The sequence below is a fragment of the Aquila chrysaetos genome, chromosome 20 (genome assembly GCF_900496995.4).
Source record: "Aquila chrysaetos chrysaetos chromosome 20, bAquChr1.4, whole genome shotgun sequence".
NCBI lineage: Eukaryota > Metazoa > Chordata > Aves > Accipitriformes > Accipitridae > Aquila > Aquila chrysaetos.
In genome coordinates, this window is record NC_044023.1 from 6,528,933 (window position 1) to 6,539,817 (window position 10,885).

A 10,885-nucleotide genomic window follows, 5' to 3' on the forward strand; every position below is an offset into this window, starting at 1 on the left:
AAGTGCTGTTTACTGACCCCTGGTTTTACCTGTCCTTCCCTAACCATTGTACTAGGTTTGAAGGAGCTAGGTAACTGGGGATGCTGGAGTCTCCTTTTTAGCTGAGAGAATGGCAGAAGACATGTTCAAGTGCCGACAGCTCACTGCATTCAGATCAAAGCAAAACTGGATGCATTTTAGCTCTTAAATTACCTGGAAGAGTTTAGGTCCATATCAAGAAGCTCTTGCCACTGGGATGCTGCTGCTTAGATAAATTTGTCAAACAGAAATCATGTCAGTTCCTTTCAGTTATCGAGGAACACAAGCAAATGTAATATGAAAGAGCTCGCACGATTTCCTGACAGACAAATCCGCTTTGGATATTTGGCAACTGGCATCCCCAATTCATTCATTAGTAAGAATATTTGAGTTCAGTGAAGGCCACAGTCATCAGCCACCAGACACATAAGGAAACAGCTAAACTCTTGAGCAATTCACAGCTCAGCATGAACACAGCATTAACGGACCAGCACACTCGATGTGAAGAAATGTAATCATCATTGCTCAGTGAGTGCAAGAACCAGACTATTAAAAAAAAAAAGTTTCTTTAAAAAAACCCAAACCAGCTATCAATACTGAAAGCATCTATGATCAAATTACTCCTTCACCTGCAGAGATATTTGTATGACTGAGGGTTTCAGATCCATTTTTTTAATTTAAACTATAAAAGGAACAGAGTTTGTTATCAGAATGAAAGATCCTGGCAGCACCTACTTGATGCAAGACAGCCATCTGTGCTCTCTCTTACAGGAATATATATTAAATACATTTTTTAAAATAAGCAAGAATAAATCTTACTTTCACAAGAGATTTCCAGTAAAATATTTTGACACACAACTGTGTTCTTTAGCAAATAAAGTATTTTCTCCAGTTCAGCAGGCACTAACTAAAATCAGTAACAGGCACTAAAAACCAGTACCACTAAAATCAGTAAGGTACAAAATACTCATTTTGGTTACATAGTCATGCCAGCAAAATGCAGTCACCCAGAGGCATTATAAAACATATCATAAATATCTTGAGATAAAATGTACAGGGCAGTCAGTCTCATATTTCAAACATGACAGCCTTTCAAAGTTATTGCACTATGTCTTTTCATCTTAATTTTCCTTGAGAATACAAGTTAAGAGTATATAATGGGCCCTACTTGCTATTGGCTAGACTGTATCTTCCTACCAAATTTTCACACAGAGGGCTTTTTGAAAAGAAGGGACTGTTTCTTTTAATAAAGAAATACAAGATTCCTCTTTTGTTCAAACAAGAATCAAATACAGTCTCCTCCTAGAAAAGCATAGTTCAGCCATCGAACAATGTGTTAGCAATAGCTTGGCTACACTGCCTTTGTACTCAATGGGGAATTTCCCGGAGAAAGGCAGACCGCAGAAGCCAAGCTTAGCCTTGAGTTTGGCTGCTAGACATTTTTGATCATCTTTTCAAGCATCTATCTACATGTTCAAGCATCTAAATCTTAAAAAAATCTGGCTATAAGTTAAAAAAGCAAAGCTTTACTATCAGAAAGACAAATCTGGTATCACAACCAAGAATCCTTCTTCCCTTAAGCTGTTCCTCATATTGAATATTGATACACTCAATGCACTGAAGTAAATTAGATATCATTGGTATGATGATGAACAAAGTGGTACTGACTAAACACTCAGATTTCACGAGTTCCTTAGGCAGAAAAACCATGGCAAAGCTTAAACTGCACTTCCTCAAGAAACCAGAGAATATGATAAAGAATCAAATATACAAACAAGGATTTTATTAGATCGCTAATAAATGTTGATAAAAAAAAAAAAAATTCAAACACTCAGAAAGTAACTTGACACTCGAGTGCTAAAAAACCATGCAGTTTTCTCTCTCTGTCATCTCATCATTACAAACTTGTCACACAGCAAACAACTAGACTAAACCAACGCAGGTCTAGGCTTTCAGCTCCAAATCAGTAGCATGCATGACTTCATAGCTCAGGGGTGGGGAAAAAAGCTGAGGCTGAAGTTTAGATTTACTGCATATGTTTCAAGATACTATTTCTAGTGGGTAACCAGATGTAAACCAAGTCTATAAATACTTAAATCATTTATGAGACTGCAAAAGACTAAACATAATGCAAATCAAAGCCACTCATGCACAAATGTAGATCCCATTTTAGAGCTTTTCAGCCATCCAGGAGATGAGAAACAAGATACAAATTCAGATAACTCAGACAACTCCTCTGAGCCCAGTGAGGTGGAAAGGACTTCAGCCCACATGCATGTCTTCAGAAAAGAGGGGCACCCTTACTAAGCTGTTTGGTAAGAGCTTGTTTTAGTAGGGTCTCTTTGCCACAGACACATACAATGCCTACTGTAATGATACCTTGATCTATTAACCAGTCTCCTAGGAGCTATCCCAACTCCACTCTCACTACCAATGGGTAAAAGTGAAACCACTTGGTTACACTTCAACCAAACGGGACTATCCCAACTCCACACTCACTACCAATGGGTAAAAGTGAAACCACTTGGTTACACTTCAACCAAACGGGACCATAGTTTGTTGAATATCTATTTTGTTCTCAAAAGTGAGCAGCACCTTGGAATTCAAAATAATCTTGTTCTGGTGCATACAGAGAGTTGCTGCTTTTCTTTTTTTTTTTTTTATAAGTTTGATGGTTGGCTGATAAAATAGGAGGAGATGGCAAGCACATACCACATACAAGTCAGGCAAGTAACATACAAGGCTTAAAAGCTTAATGTGCATCAGTTTCATGAAGTTATCTGTGATGGTCACTCTCAGACTTCATGGATTGTGATTATTATAATATGAATACCAACTATGCTTAAATATCCTTAAATAAAATTTTCCAGATAGAGTATTACATTCAATGGCAAAGAAATTACCAGGAAACACATTAATTTCAGTAAGAGGATACCATAAATTGTTCTGTGGTGTTACGCGCTTTCTTAGCTTGAGAAATATTTTTAAAGAATTGATTTTATGGCCTGCCTCTTTGAATTGCAACTATTGTACATCTGTGCTGCATCACTTCCATCTTCTAGTCAGAAACTATCAAATCTATCATCAATCAGAAAAAAGCAACAGCTAATTTAACAGGTTCAAAACATAACTTACTTCATGGATGTCAGGGCACCTTTCTGCCACTGAAAGGTAGACATAATTTTCCACTTGCATAAATTTTAATTAAAAAAAAAAAAAAAGCCAACAGAAAATAATCTTGAACACACAGATAGACGCATCAGATTTCCATTCTCTGTATCAGTGTTATTCATAATGATAAGAGTCTGGTCTAGATCAGACCAGAAATAAATCTTGCACCATGCTTGCCAAGGACAGATTTGTGAGGTCCCCAGTACTCCAGTGTTAGATGTCTCATTTTTCTACCTTTCCTGGTGTCTCTGGTAACAGGAGCAGCACACTGGTGCAGCTTCCAGTCATAAAGGCAGTATATATAATCTATATATACTAGCCCTATAGAGCTAGAGGCAGTACACTACTTCCTACAGAGCAGACTTTTGCAAAATTACTCAAATATCATAAAAAGCAAACGTGGTAGCTCTGGCTTAGAGAGGTAATGCCCCTTTAAGAAAGTGTAAAAACTCTCTTACAGGTAGAAATAACCGCCTTTTAAATGAGAATGTAACAAGCCATTTCAGCATTATTTTACCAAGGCTGTAAAGAGCTCTCCAAGGCTCACCTCTGTTAACTGCATCTTTGCAAAGCACAGCCACAGGATGCAGAAGGATTACTTTTAATGTGCTACTCAAATAGCTCCGAATGGGCACGAGTAGCTTTCCCCATTTCCCTATTCCTGCTCGTTGTCCTTTGGCTCCACAGAGAGCTCTACAGAACCAAATTCTGCACTCAGATTATGCAGGTAAAGGAATATTCAGAGAAAGATTACAAATCTTGCCATGGCACAAGGAAAACAGTTAAAAAAAACTATTGGAACACAAACTCTTTTGGTGCTTTTTAGGCAGCCTTTGGACAGAAACTGATAACCAGGGTGGAAAAGCTGCACTTAATGCAAGGATAATTCCAGAGTAAAAAAAATCGCATAACCTTTCTCATCAGTGGATGATTAACAGAGGAATTTGGTTCCTAATGAAGTCAGCCAGCCCCCAGACTCCACTGGTAAATCCCTTCTTGTCATCTTTCATATTCAGCTCTGACTCATATGCAAGAAACATTTCAATCCCTAGCCTATTCCTTTTTTCCTCCATTCTTTTTACAGTAGGTTAAGTATATACTTCATAAATGCAATGAAGGGGATGGTGGACTATAGGTACATAACACATTGGGACTGCATCATGAAGAGACACACCTGTGTTAGCTTTAGGGAACTTAAATACCTGTGTCAATGAACCCAATACAGGCACATACCTCAGTGCTGGCTAACACCTGTAAAGTATTTACACTGTACAGTCCACACTGAGGCTTGTGCCACTGCAGCTTCACTGTAGATTAGCTGGGCTGAAGTGAACTTTGATACATCCACATGTGCTACAGTCTCGCCTCCAGTCGCAGTGCAGCTGCAGAGTGAGAGGTGATGAAGGGGCTCCTCTTTTCGGGAGCAGCAGCCAGAGCTGAGCTCAGGCAACGCATCCACAGGGCAGAGGATCTATGCCTCTGCACAGAGGCAGGGTGACAGTGAAGTCCTTCAAAGGGAAACAAGGATGGATGGTTAATTTAAACTATTAGGCCCTGAAGTACTCAATTTGACAGGAACTTTAATTGTAATGACTGTGGCTTTTAGACATCAAAAGAGACTCAGAGGCCTGAAAGCTTCTATGCTTTTCCCAAAAAATCAGTTATTTTAATAAAAGATGACATCTTTCCAGGTTTTATTGTTATTTTCTTGATCTATATAGCATCAAATAGCCAAGTTCTCATTGAGAGATTCTTCTAAAGATTTCTCTTTAACAAAACTAGCTACAAAATTTCCTAAGTTTTCTAGTTTAGAAGTACTTTCTAGTTTAAAATTAATTCTTTCTTTACAGAGTATCTTTTCAACTATGCTGTGTGATCAAAAAGTCAAAATTATTATGCTATTTCACTGTTCCATTCAATAAGAAAATTATGACCCTACTGTATAATTGTGCCTAATGAAAAGGTGGGTTATAATTCATGAAATACAAACTGGAAAAATTTATGAGAATGAGCTCTTGTGTGGTGAGAACAATACAAGCATCTTCCTAATCAATTATCTCACGCACATTCACCGAATAGAATTACCTTACGATGTACTCATTAACCACACGTACATCATACCGGTGTAACAGAATATAGTTTTCTATACATTTCTATCAGCCACTGAGTGGCAGCAATTCCTTCATACCTAAATCTGAATTACAAGATGTAGGATGAAAATTTGAAAGTATTGCTCTTACTTCTTTTATGCTACCTCTAAATTCTTTGGGAGGGAGTGTTGATCTGCTCGAGGGTAGGAAGGCTCTACAGAGGGATCTGGCCAGGCTGGATCGATGGGCTGAGGCCAATTGTATGAGGTTCAACAAGGCCAAGTGCTGGATCCTGCACTTCAGTCACCCCATGCAATGCTACAGGCTCGGGGAAGAGCGGCTGGAAAGCTGCCCAGCAGAAAAAGGCCTGGGGGTGCTGGTTGACAGCTGGCTGAATATGAGCTAGCAGTGTGCCCAGGTGGCCAAGAAGGCCAACGGCATCCTGGCCTGTATCAGAAACAGTGTGGCCAGCAGGAGCAGGGAGGTGATTGTTCCCCTGTACTCGGCACTGGTGAGGCCGCACCTCGAGTCCTGTGTTCAGTTTTGGGCCCCTCACTACAGGAAAGACACTGAGGTGCTGGAGCATGTCCAGAGAAGGGCAACCACATTGGTGAGGGGCCTGGAGCACAAGTCTTATGAGGAGCTCCTGACGGAACTGGGGCTGTTTAGTCTGGAGAGAAGGAGGCTGAGGGGAGACCTTATCGCTCTCTACAACTACCTGAAAGGGGGCTGGAGTGAGGTGGGTGCTGGTCTCTTCTGTCAGGTGGCTGGAGATAGGACGAGAGGAAATGGCCTCAAGCTGCGGCAAGGGAGATTTAGGTTAGATATTAGGAACAATTTCTTTACGGAGAGGGTTGTCAGGCATTGGAACAGGCTGCCCAGGGAAGTGGTAGAGTCACCATTCCTGGAGGTATTAAAAAAGCACGTAGACAAGGCACTTCAGGACATGGTTTAGTGGGATGGTTGATGGTTGGACTTGATGATCTTAAAGGTCTTTTCCAACCTAAATGATTTTATGATTTTTTTTCTTCTGTTTAGCATTACATACAACCATACAAATAATGTCTAGTGAAATACCTTATGTGTTTCAATTTTTACACTGTCAAAGTTTCAAAAGTTATGTACTTCATTCTGATAATCATATTTCCTTAGAAGTTTTCTATATTCAATTTTACAAAAAGATAACTTTGAGTAAAAATGTGTGGATCAAGGAAATTGAAAATGCCAGCATTTAATCATTTCTAAAACTAAAGCACAGACCTGTATTTTATTATGAAACCCAAGATAAGGGTGAGAAACAAACAAACAAACAAAAAATCTAAATCTATGTTTTGCAGCCTTATGTTTGCTTCTTTCCTCAGGATTTGCAGGTTCCTATGGTAGTATCTTGGGGTGACTGAAATCTACCAGTCCAAAGACAAATATCTAATTCTTTAATACAGCCATTTTCAGGAACTAAAATAGACAGGAAATGCTGCAGATATACTTTTTAATACATATGTTTATGAATTACTGCTTCATGACTTAAGAAACACTTCATAGCCTCTTGTTCAGAAAGCTATATTGGTTATACTTGGTTATAGCTTCCTATTTGATAAGTACAATGCTGCATGGCATTATCTGAAGAGGTTATTTGCCGGCTTATTATATTGTTAATAAACGGACGACTGTATGAGGCCAAGGCACAAATAAGATTTAAAAGAAACTAAACACACAAGTGCATCCCAGATTTTGACACAGACTATTTGTAGAGATGTTAATGTTGTAATTCAGGCTTTAAACAAGTCTCTAAAACTAGGAAAAGACTTAGCATGAGAACCGATTATCCCACACTTGTCTTCTCTGCAGATTCAGTTCTGTCCTCGGAAACATCCAAGTGTCAAGAGACGGGATACACAACAATATCATCCTTGCACATAAATCTCCTGCAAGAGCTCCTAGGTCCAGATTAACACTCTGCTCTGCGCTACTTGAATAATCTAGAAGTGAAGTGGTGCAACAGTCAGAGCCCACGAGTAAACAGATGTCAGATGTAACCACTGAATGCCATAATCCAATTATTTTAATATTTCATACCCTAATGCACACGGGGAATTCTCTAGCAATGAACTGAAAATTGGTTTTCAAGAGATGCACGCCTGGCATGTACACAAAAGCAACAGGCATTCCTGCTCCTTCATTTCTTATTGTCTGTCGCCATTCAGCTGGAAACCTGACCATTTAAAAGAGCATGCATTTTATCTGCTTCAAACTCACTGTCGTACAGGAGACAGAAACAGAGTATCAACCGGCTGGGTGGGGAGGAAAAAAAAAAAAAAAAGTTGATGTTATCAAACTTGGCATTTCTGCTACGGGGAAACTCCATGTTTCTGTCAAGAACCACACGGATCTCGTTACCTCCTCACACGGGGCGCGATCCTCTCCCTCCCGCGGTGCCTGCCAGTCCCTCCGGCCGGAGGCTGGCAGACCTTCCCCGCTCAAGGTCGCGCTTCCCCGCGGACCGAACGAGCCGGCCCCATCCCGAGCAACCCCGAGCTCGGCGACGGGGAGGTTTCGGTGGACGAAGTCCGCGGCCGGGGCTCAGCCGGCCTCCGGGGCTCCCGCCGCAGCCCCCCGCCCCGGGGCGCGGAGCCCAACATGGAGGCGCGCCTGAGGAGGAAGCCCCGCAGCAGCCGGCGCCCCGGTGCCGGAGGCAGAGCCCCGCCGACTCCCGTCCCGCAGCCCCGCCGGGAGGCGCCGCCCGGCCCGGCCCGGCCCGCCCCTCACGCCCGACCCGCCGGGACACACGCCGGAGCGGCGGGCTGAGCCCGGCGGCGGCCGAGCCGGGCGCCCCCTCTCCCCGTCGGGAGCCCCGCGGAAGCCGGCCGGGCCGGAGGGAGCCGGAGCCCGCGTCGCTTCCTCATTCACCCCACACCAGGCGGGGCAGGAACTGCGGAGCGGAGGGAGCCCCCGCGCCGGGGCCAGGTACCGGCACTCACCCGCTTCCAGGGAGTCGTCGGGGGCCGCGGCCACCGCTAAGTTTCGGGCGCTGTCCTGTGAGAGAGCGAGAGAATGAGGGAAGGAGGGAGGGAGCGAGTGGGTCCCCGCCACAGCCCGGCCCGGCCCGGCGCTCCCCGCCCCGCGCTCCGCCCACGGGGCGCAGCTGCGGGCCGCGCGCTCACCTGCTGCCGCCGCCGCCGCCCCCGCGCCGCCGGCCCCGCCCCGGAGGTGCTGAGGGAGGCGGCGGTGGCAGCGCGCCCTGAGGGGAGGCGGCGGCGGTGGTCGGCGGCGCCCGCGTCCCTCAGCCGCTCGGGTCCCTCAGCCGCCCGGCGCGGCCCCTTCACCTCCCTTTTTTTCTCTCTCCCCTCCTCTTCTCTCGTCGGAGGAGGCGGCGGCGTGTGGAAACGCCTCAGCCCGCGCCAGCCCGGAGAGCCCCGGGCTGGCCGGGCGCCAGCGCAGCGTCTACCGTACCTTGGCGGGCGGTTTGGCCTGAAGGGCCCCCGCCACTCCCTGGCGCGGCGCCGAGGTGGGGAGGCCGTGGCCGGAGTAGTGTTGGGGCTGCGGGGGCCGGGCCGTGTTTGAGACGAGGAATTTTTTTTTTTTTTTCAGGGTTGGTTTTTTTTGGGGGGGGGTGGTGGTTTTTGGTTTTGTTTTTTTGTTGGGGTTTTTTTGGGTTTTTTTTGGTTTTTGGTTCGCTGGTTGTGGAGACGTGAAGAGCATCTGGGTTTGAGGAGCCGGAGCTCGGCGGGTGAGCCGGTGCTCAGAGCGTGCCCCTGTCCGATGCGGAGCGGCACTCAGGTTTCCTCACCCATTTGCCACACTTTCTCTTATAGGCTTTTATTTAAAATGTCCTTTGGTAGTTTAAAAGCCATGGATGTTGTTTTAATAATAGGGCCAAAGCTGGGTAGGAGGTAGCTCTGTGAGCACTGCCATCACCTCAGCGACTTTACCGCAGGGATGGCCTTTACTGATGTGCCCAAAGTTACAGGCCTTCATAGGGCATTCAGCGTCTTGGCCAGGGCTTTCCCCCAGTTTGTACTCTGCTCTGGGTAATGAGGCTTCTTTTTTCTTGAAGCCTTTGGTACTGCAATCACCAGCGTTAAAATGAGATGTTTCAGGGATGGGTTGCAGCACAGGACTGTGTGAAGTGTAAGAACCGGAGAAAACACCGCCATGCTCCTGTAAGAATCCAAACCAGACCTTTGTCATCATTTTTTAACTCGTACAGGTCAGGTGTAACTACTCTCGTGTTTTCATCTTAAATGATCTCATTCTGCCCTAGCTGAAAACAGTGATGAAACTCCCAGTGGTTTTTTGTACCTCTGTGATGCTGTGTTAACTGTGGGTGTTTCTCCAAGCAGGTGCCAGGCTGTGGTGTGCAGCTGAGGGTGTCGGAGCATTGCTGGGGGCTGTGACCCAGCTGTTAGGTGGCTGCAGAGTCATCTCTAAGAAGTCAAATTCCACCTGTTTACTGTTCAGCTTCTTTCCAGAGCATTTCACTTGATATTCATAAGGTAACATGGAAGTTCCTCGGTTGTTCTGTCTGACATCAAATCTGACAGGCTATAATGTGTATATAAATCAGCCTTGTCAATAGTTTATTTACATATGGAGAGTTTAATTTGAAGTAACTTACTTTAAAACAAAACTGCCATCAGCTGAGAGCTCTAGTGGATATAATGATAATCACAGTTTGGATGAAAACAACAGAGTTGTCTTGGTTAATTTTCTTTTTACTTCTGCTGCAAATTAAACTACGTAGTATTTTGTACAGATACATGTTCTTATGTATGTTTAAGTGTGATTTTTTTTTTTTAATTGGAAAATGTAAATAATATTTTCATGCTTTGGGACAGAATATCATCTGATTAACTGTAGTGATATAATAAATTGCATGAGGACCCTTATTTAAAATTATGTAGATTGCTGTTACACTGAAATCTGAGGAACTTTATATGCATGAGCAATTCTTGAATGTTGTATTATAAAAGCAAAACTAAAACTAGTTTGAATGAGAGGGGAAAAAGCAGAAGCTAGCTGTGGCCAAGCAGTTTTCCTCATTTCAATACTTCCAGTGAAGTTTGGCAAAACAGAAAGTGCTTTAAAATGCATTTCATTTAATTTCATGTTCTTTGGGTATTTAATGGAGTGTAAGTGGTCAGAGAGAGTCCATTTTGGCTTGTGACCTTACCATATAGTGTTGCAGCAAGCCATTTGTTAACTACAGTTGCATTTCAATTTAGAGTATCACTTTAGTCCAAGTCTTTCTGAAACAAATAGGCTTTTCTTGTTTGGATTGTGAAAATTCTGCAAGGCCTAAAGAGATTTGCGTTTTATGTCTTTGTTGAGTCAATGGGTTCAAGTTGAATTAGGACTGAGTAAAGATGTAAAAATTTGATCCACAGGAAATAAAGTGGAGGATCTTATCAACTAATACAGAAATGTGGCTTTAGAAATTTGAAGTGTTCCCTGGTACTGAGATTTTCTTGCTGACTGATTATTTTCTGTAATTTTGCTTTTAAAACTCAGCAGTGCAAAATGTATGATAATGCTCTTACAGTTGGAGATTGTCTTTCATCAGAATAGATTCTAATGCAGCTAAGAAGGCTTTATTAACATTTTACAGG

At 43.5% G+C, this 10,885-nt stretch overlaps 1 protein-coding gene across 4 annotated transcripts in view; it reads right to left on the reverse strand.

The window, feature by feature from the left end:
* Nucleotides 1-8,457, reverse strand: part of PRKCD (protein kinase C delta) — a 70,081-nt gene extending 61,624 nt beyond the window's left edge. For 2 of the 4 annotated variants that reach the window (XM_029996182.2, XM_029996180.2), the window contains exon 1: nucleotides 8,258-8,379. The gene's annotated coding sequence lies outside the window, so the exon portion shown is untranslated. Of the gene's footprint in view, nucleotides 1-8,257; nucleotides 8,380-8,440 lie in introns of those variants that run through there. The other 2 variants (XM_041118853.1, XM_029996181.2) reach the window with 2 other exon arrangements.
* Between the last annotated feature and the right edge of the window lie 2,428 nt (nucleotides 8,458-10,885).